Source organism: Narcine bancroftii, chromosome 3, assembly GCF_036971445.1.
Source record: "Narcine bancroftii isolate sNarBan1 chromosome 3, sNarBan1.hap1, whole genome shotgun sequence".
Taxonomy (NCBI): Eukaryota; Metazoa; Chordata; class Chondrichthyes; order Torpediniformes; family Narcinidae; genus Narcine; species Narcine bancroftii.
Genome location: NC_091471.1, coordinates 297553228 through 297560913, shown reverse-complemented (window position 1 = coordinate 297560913; position 7686 = coordinate 297553228).

Sequence of the window (7686 nt, the reverse complement as noted above, 5' to 3'; positions counted from 1 at the left end):
GTGCGGCTAAAATGGCCTTGAACAATGAGCACATTTGACAAGAAGATTCGGATCTATAGTGCAAGCAAGGGTCAAAGTACTGCGTTCTGAAGGTAACTTGATCCTATAAAACTAGCAAACGCTCACACCGAGGAATATCAGATCATTTCAAACAAGCTTTGCATTTTGAAAATTGCTCGGGCACTTTAATGAAAACACATTAAAAACTTTTAAGATTTAACATAATAAATTGTTATTGCCTGGTGCACTTGCAAGTAAACAATAAAAGAATGGACTTTGAAATGTTTCTATGCCAGAACAGGCTGTTGAATTTTCTTTTAAGAGAGTCGTGCTCACCCACGTTTACGCTCAGATTGGTAAATGAAGATCCGCTTTAATGCCGAAACTCCTGGTAAGCAAAATCATAGGAATGACTGCTCAAACATACAAATTACGCGCTGAGAGCTCCCAGCAAATACTTTTTTTTTTTTGCATTCTCGACACTCCTAATTTCAAACAGACTGCATCAGCTTCAATACTGAACAAAGTTGGGGTATAATACAGGCAACGGAAGCAAACCATTTTTTTTGTGATTTCCCTTTCAAGAAGGGTTTCGATCGCAAAGATCCAAGAGACAAAATACGACTCTCTTATCCTGATCCATAACTAGCCCACATTTATAAATCAGTCTAATTTTTGTTCCAATATCAATGGACTGAAAATCAGTCATGTTCTATAAAGTCACGTTTATATCATTTGATTGCACAAATACAACCTGACAAAACCGCATTCTCAGGTCCTCGGTGCAAAACATGCAGTCACACAACCAGACATAACACACATATTGTGACAGATTATTTTGTGTGTGTTTTTTTTTTAGGTCTGTCTTTGGGAGATAAATTGGGGCAGGTTTTTTAGTGTAGGTCACATACAAACACTTCAAAACAGATCTCATATCTGTTGAGCTCTGCTCAAGCTGGACAGGGCAACTCCTAGGGGCATTTGCAAAAACTTTGGGGAGTGTCCAAGAGATTTCACTAAAGGATTGTTGTTTCGAAAAGCAACAGATGAAAGAGATCAGAGGAGTGGTTCGGAGCTACAGGCTGCCTGGGAGTGCAGCTTGCTGTTCTAAGAGAGTCATGTGGATTTTGCAAGAAGAGAGAGTTGAACAGGCTTTTTCTCTGAGAGAGAGAGAAAGAGATCAGTTCTACAGGGCTACAGTCAGCAGCAGCTGGGACTGGAACAGGACAAGCTGGAAAGCTTGTGGAAAACCCCCATTTGGAAGGCGGGTTGTGAGTGCTTAGCTCAGCCTGGTCAAAGCCCTTGTGGTTCATGCAAGAGGAGAGGACTGGCTTCCTAATGTTTCACTTGTAATAAGTGAAACAAAAAGGAACTCTGTGATGACCTGAAGGAAAGAGGTTATCATCTGGAGAACCTTGAGGGGGGCAACTTTCTTCGGCAAGACACTGAAGTGGCTGATTAAAAGGGATCAGTTTGTGTCCAGGAACAACAAATCTCTCTCTCTCTGAAAACCACCAAGAACCTTCCTGAGTGGTGACCATTTACCCTTCAAGCACCAAAGCCTGGTGAACTTAAAAAATGTTAAATTGTGTGCACAGTATAAGAATTGCCTGCAACCAGTGAACTTGGAGGCATGAGAAGTGAGACTGGACTGTGAATCGAAGAACTTTCCTGAACTTGCATGCACATTGCATACACATGCACTTAGAAGTAGAAGGGGGTTAAGTTAGGTTAGTTAAGTTAATAGTGATAAGTTAAAGTTTGATTCTGTTTTAAAGATCACTGAAAGCAACTTTTGTTTAAGTAACCAATTGTCTTGGTGAATATTTATTGCTGGTGGGGTTTGGGGTCCTCTTGGCTCGTAACAATACACACAAACAAAACTTATGCAGGACAAGTTTTCATATATACAAATAAATAAATTTTGTTTCAGGAATATGAATCTCGGATGGTTAGTGTGAGCAGTTCCTTTGGTCGTGCTGTGTTCTCATTGCCTGTGGGAAGTGGCTGTTTCTCAGTCTGGTGGTGCTGGTTCTGATACTCCTGTATCTCTTTTCTTGCTGGAAGCATCGGAAAGATGCTGTGGGTGGGGTCTTCAATTATTTTTGCACACCCTCTTCGGACGATCCCGAAAGATCACATCGATGGAAGGGAGGGAGGCCCCAGTGATCCTCTCTGCCAGTCTTATGGTCCTGTGGATTGACCTCCAATCCATTTCTCTGCAGCAACCCGTACCACACTGTGATGCTGCTGTACAGGATGCTCTTGATAGAGCTCTTGTACAAGGTTGACGTGATGGTGGCCGGTAGCCTTACCTGTCTCAGCCTACTCAAGAAGCGCCATTGTTCTTGTGCCTTCCAGACAAGTGAGAAGGAACAAGGAACCATGATGCTGGAGCAGGTTGAAACTTCACCAAAATTCCATTTTAAATAATTATATGAGATGTGATGGGAGAAGGACATCCTTTAACATGGCATTACATTAAGAACAACAGAGCTCGCCATTCCTCTCAATCACAGATGTAGAATTTGTCTCAATATCGCCCAGTTTCTAACAACTTCCAATGCATGGAGCATTCAGATCCAACCTGTTGACTCTCAGTTAGTATCCCACATACGGTCTTCACCCTACAGATGAGTCCGTCATGGGAGTGCAAAGGAAGGGTCCCTTGTGGGGGCCTCATAACCTCAGTTCTCAGAAGTTACTAGGCAAAAGCACTTTAATGGTCACTCGGAAAGAGATTGGAAGTGCAAAGGTGGAGAAACTCAGCAGGTTAAACAGTGTATTTCATATAGCAAAGGTGAAGGTACATAACCATCGTTTCGGGCCTGAGCACTCTCTCTGAACTGCAGAGATAGCTTTCGTGAGATACAAAAGTTATCAGGTTGTTCATTATTTTTTTCTTTGGCTTGGCTTCGCAGACGAAGATTTATGGAGGGGTAAATGTCCACGTCAGCGGCTGACAAGTCCGATGCGGGACAGGCAGACACGGTTACAGCGGAAAATTGGTGGGTTGGGGTTGGGTGTTGGGTTTTTCCTCCTTTGTCTTTTGTCAGTGAGGTGGGCTCTGCGATCTTCTTCAAAGGAGGTTGCTGCCCGCCGAACTGTGAGGCGCCAAGATGCACGGTTTGAGGCGATATCAGCCCACTGGCAGTGGTCAATGTGGCAGGCACCAAGAGATTTCTTTAGGCAGTCCTTGTACCTCTTCTTTGGTGCACCTCTGTCACGGTGGCCAGTGGAGAGCTCACCATATAACACGATCTTGGGAAGGCGATGGTCCTCCATTCTGGAGACGTGACCTACCCAGCGCAGTTGTTCATTATATATAGCAATCAAAGGCATTCTCTCTTGTCCTCCTCAACCAATACATGCAAACATCTACTCAACTGTTTATACACTGTTGGTCCAGGTCCAATAGTGATGAGGTAAAATGCAGGCACTTATCTTTGCATTGACCACTTTATACCTGTAAGTAGACCAGACATTTTACCCTGGAGATTTGGTATGTTACCAAAGGTTCTTGCAAATTTCGACTGGTTGCATCACTGTCTGGTGTGGAGGTGTCAATGTTCAGGACAGAAACTGGCTACACACAGTTGTGAACTCAGCCAGCATTATCATGGGCACAATTCTTCTTTCCATTAAGGACATCTACAAGAGGCAGTATCTCGAGAAAACAGCCTCCATCATCAAGGACCTTCACCACCCAGTCCCTCATCTCATGCGACCATCAGGAAGGAGGCACAGGAGCCTGAAAACAAACACAGAACGGTACAAATGCAGCTTCTTCCCCTCTGCCAGCAGATTTCTGAATAAACAATGAACCACAGACACTAGCTGATATTTTCCCCTTCTTTTACACTAATTTATTTATCTTTCAAATTGTTTATTTACAGAACTGTACGTATAGCAATTTTTGCCCCTGTAATGCACAATACTGCTGCCACAAAATAACAGGTTTGGTGACACATGATGATAAACTCGACTCTGAGAACCAGAAGAGCTGGGATCTTAAACAAGCAGGGAGTAAATGGAGGGGCCCATTGCCTCAGGCAGTAACCATGGAAACAATATGGATGGTCAATACTTCTTGAGACACCTGATGTTTTCAAGCTTTACCCTGTTGTGTAAATGGATGCGAAGAAAGATTTGAAAGTCCAGTCCACGAATGGAATGGAAATTAATTTGTTATTGCTAACTACAGCTGTCTGAGAAAACAGGAGGAAGGAAAAATATGAAATGTATCTCCAGGGTTGAATTGCTTTCTATCCATCAAATGGCCATAGGTTTAACGTGGAGATCTCCAGATCTACAATTCTTGGCTTCTCTGTTGGGTGTGAAAACTTTGGAAAACTAGAAGCAAGATTTACATATTGTTTGTCAAGCAAAAGTCGAATAAAAACATAACTTCTCCATTCCATTTACCAAGCTGAGGCAGGAAAGAAATGAATGTTCTTTGGGTAGGAGTTTTATTTTGTTTATTCATTAAAACGTCAATTGATGTAATAAGAATTCAGAATTGGCTACAAATATTGTTTAACAGCAATAGTGATGGCAATGAAATCTTTCCCAAATCTGACTCTCTCCCAAGGACAGGATGCACACTTTCATCATACTGTGAGTGTTGTTAAACTTCTCTTTCCTCTCATCAATGTCAACAGTTTTCATCGGATGGACTCGTTAGTAAAACTCGTGGCTTGGTGTTACACAAATTTTAGGAATAACCACCGGAGTGTTGATGTGGACCATTGGTTCTCCTTCTGCTCCTTCAATCTGCCCAATGAAATCTTCATCGGCAACTTCCATCTTCCAATCCTCTGAATCAGGACTAGGTCCAAGGAGACAATCTGCGGAGAAAGGTAAATACAGCATAAAAATGAGACATTATTCCGTCTGCTCGGAGAGGTGAGTTGAATGGATTCACTGCATTAACAGCTGATAGTTCAGGTTCAAGTTTACCATCACATACTGAGGATTCATATGGCACGAAACATGATCTTTGACCCAACTCATCCACACAACCAAGTTGACAGAAGTAAATCACAAAATTATGTAGACACCGTGGTTGAAATAAAAACACAAAATGCTGGAAAAACCCAACTGGTCAAACAGTTTCCATTGTAGAAAAGATAAAAATACTTAACTGACATTCCCCTGAAAAAAAAACTCCAGCCAGATGGCATTAACATCGACTTCTCTGCTTTCTGCTAACCTGCTTGCCTTTTTTCCCCTTCACCCTTTCCAATTTTTCCAGTTCTCCCCCTTCCCCCTCCACCCACTTCTCCCTCCTCCCTTTGATTGCTCCTGTCCCCCTCCTTCCCTTCTCCATCTATCATCTCCTACCTACCCCCCCCACATCCTTTTGTTTGGACGCCTGCCGACATTCTTCCACATCTCGAAGAAGGGCTCAAGCCTGAAACATCAGTTATGTATTTTTTAACTTTACTACATAAAGGACACTGTTTGACCCGCTGAGTTTCTCCAGCATTTTGTGTTTTGACCAAGATGACATTCTGGGCTAGTCTACTAGATTTGAATTTGCTCCATACCATTTTAAACCCTTCCTATCCAGAGTGATAAACTTTGTTTTGTGACAGTCCAGCTAATCAAAATTTTCAACCCCTCTTGCCCATATCCTTTTCTTTGGCTTGGCTTTGCGGACGAAGATTTATGGAGGGGGTAAATGTCCACGTCAGCTGCAGGCTCGTTTGTGGCTGACAAGTCCGATGCGGGACAGGCAGACACGGTTGCAGGGGAAAATTGGTTGGTTGGGGTTGGGTGTTGGGTTTTCCCATATCCACAATCTACATTAATACCATAATTTGACCAACTCTTCTTGTCATTTCATCAACATATGATGGAATACTCTACTCACGTCTTACTCTCCTACAGCTCTCAGAAATGTCTCAACACCATCCTGAACAAGGTAGTTTTGATTGGCACCATCATTGACCACACTAAAAGTTTGTTCACCGTGATTGCATTCTGTACTATCTAGGCAACATACTGCAGTTACTTGCTCAGGCTACTCTAACAGCCACAAAGCCACTGTGAAGGTTAAGTGCAATAGGCAGATAGCAACATTATGACCCCCTCCCAGTCACACATAAGCCTGACTTGGAAATATCTCACAGGCCCTTTATTGTCACCAAATCTAAATTCCAAAATCACCAACCTAAAAACACTTCAAATGCTTCAGCTTCTCGCAGATAATTGGAGGTGGGCATTAAATATTGTACTTGCTAATCGTATTCTGGTCCCAAAAGAAAATGAATAAAATAAAAATATATTAGATACAATTAACTCTTAACAAATCAGTTTAAATTCCCACTTGAACTTCATAGATCATCAGTTTATTTTTTCCTTAGATCAGCCATTTTTAACCTTTTTACTATTGCTCCCCCCCCCCCCCCCCCCACCACCAGGACTCTGCTTGATCCAGGGATGTCAACCCAGTCAGCAGGTGGTGCAGGACATAGAACGGTTCTGATGAATGTCAGATCAGACGGGAGAAACTCGCACAAGGCTGCTACTCTTCTTGGCTGTCCTGGTTAGGATGGGATTGGACTTGGAGAGGAACCTGCAAGTGGTGGTGTTCCCTCGTGCTGGCCGGCCTTCTCCTCTGTGTGGTGTTTATGGCCCTCTTGCCTATGTAGCAGTCCAAGTTTTTGTTCCATACATTTCTCCTTCCTTCTACATAAAACAAACATTATTTATGATATACGGGATTAACAGAAAACAAGGCTTTTACTTAAATGTGCTGTGGCACCCAGTGTTTTTTGGGTGGGGGAGGAATAGGTCCCCCCGTTGAGAATGGCTGCCTTAGATTATGGTCTCTTTACAATTCTTAAGCTCTTAGGTAAACTGGTTAATAAATTTGGCCCCTTTCATTTGCTTTCGGTAATTTGCAAGGAGAATAAATGATTATGGTCAGAACTCTCTCTGATCATTCCACCTCTGGTTCCTTTTTTTCCAAATAGTTCTGTGAATCCTGGTGTTATTCCTGACAAACTTATATCAGTAACTCAGGAATTGCCTCAAGGCACACCACAGAGTGCTGTTCAATTCAAACTATAACCATTTAGTTACATCATTTAATTGGAGAGTCTTACCTGCAAAGTCATAAAGCAGGTCCTTGATGAGATGTCCCACAATGGCATATGCTACCAACACTACAATCAGGCCCGCCATAAACAAATAGATCACATATTTTGGAAGATGAATAGCATCTCTTGATGGAGGTTTGTAGTCTTTGTATACAACTTCCTCTCCAAATGTGTACTGGAAGGGGTATTCTTTGTCTGGCATATTAGTCATTGTGTTTTCACCTGATCTCTACGTGAAAAAGTGCCCACAATTCTGTCGCTGAACTTCTGGTCGGTTAATGAATGATAAAAAAGGTTGCATTACTAAATACATATTGTGCAGATTATCACTAGACTCCAGCTGACAGGCTTTATTCAATAATATCCTTTATCCCCTCCTGTTCTTAATCCCTGAGAATCTCCATTCCTTCATGGTACTGTGAACCTTTAAAGAGGCTGCTTTTGTCTTGCCCAGCCAATCACTTAATTTTAATCTCAAAATACAACAAAGTAATAGGGCCCTTCTGGCCCACGAGCCTGCACTGCCCAAATGCCAATTAACCAATTAATTTTGGGGGGAAACCAGAGCACCCAGAGGAAA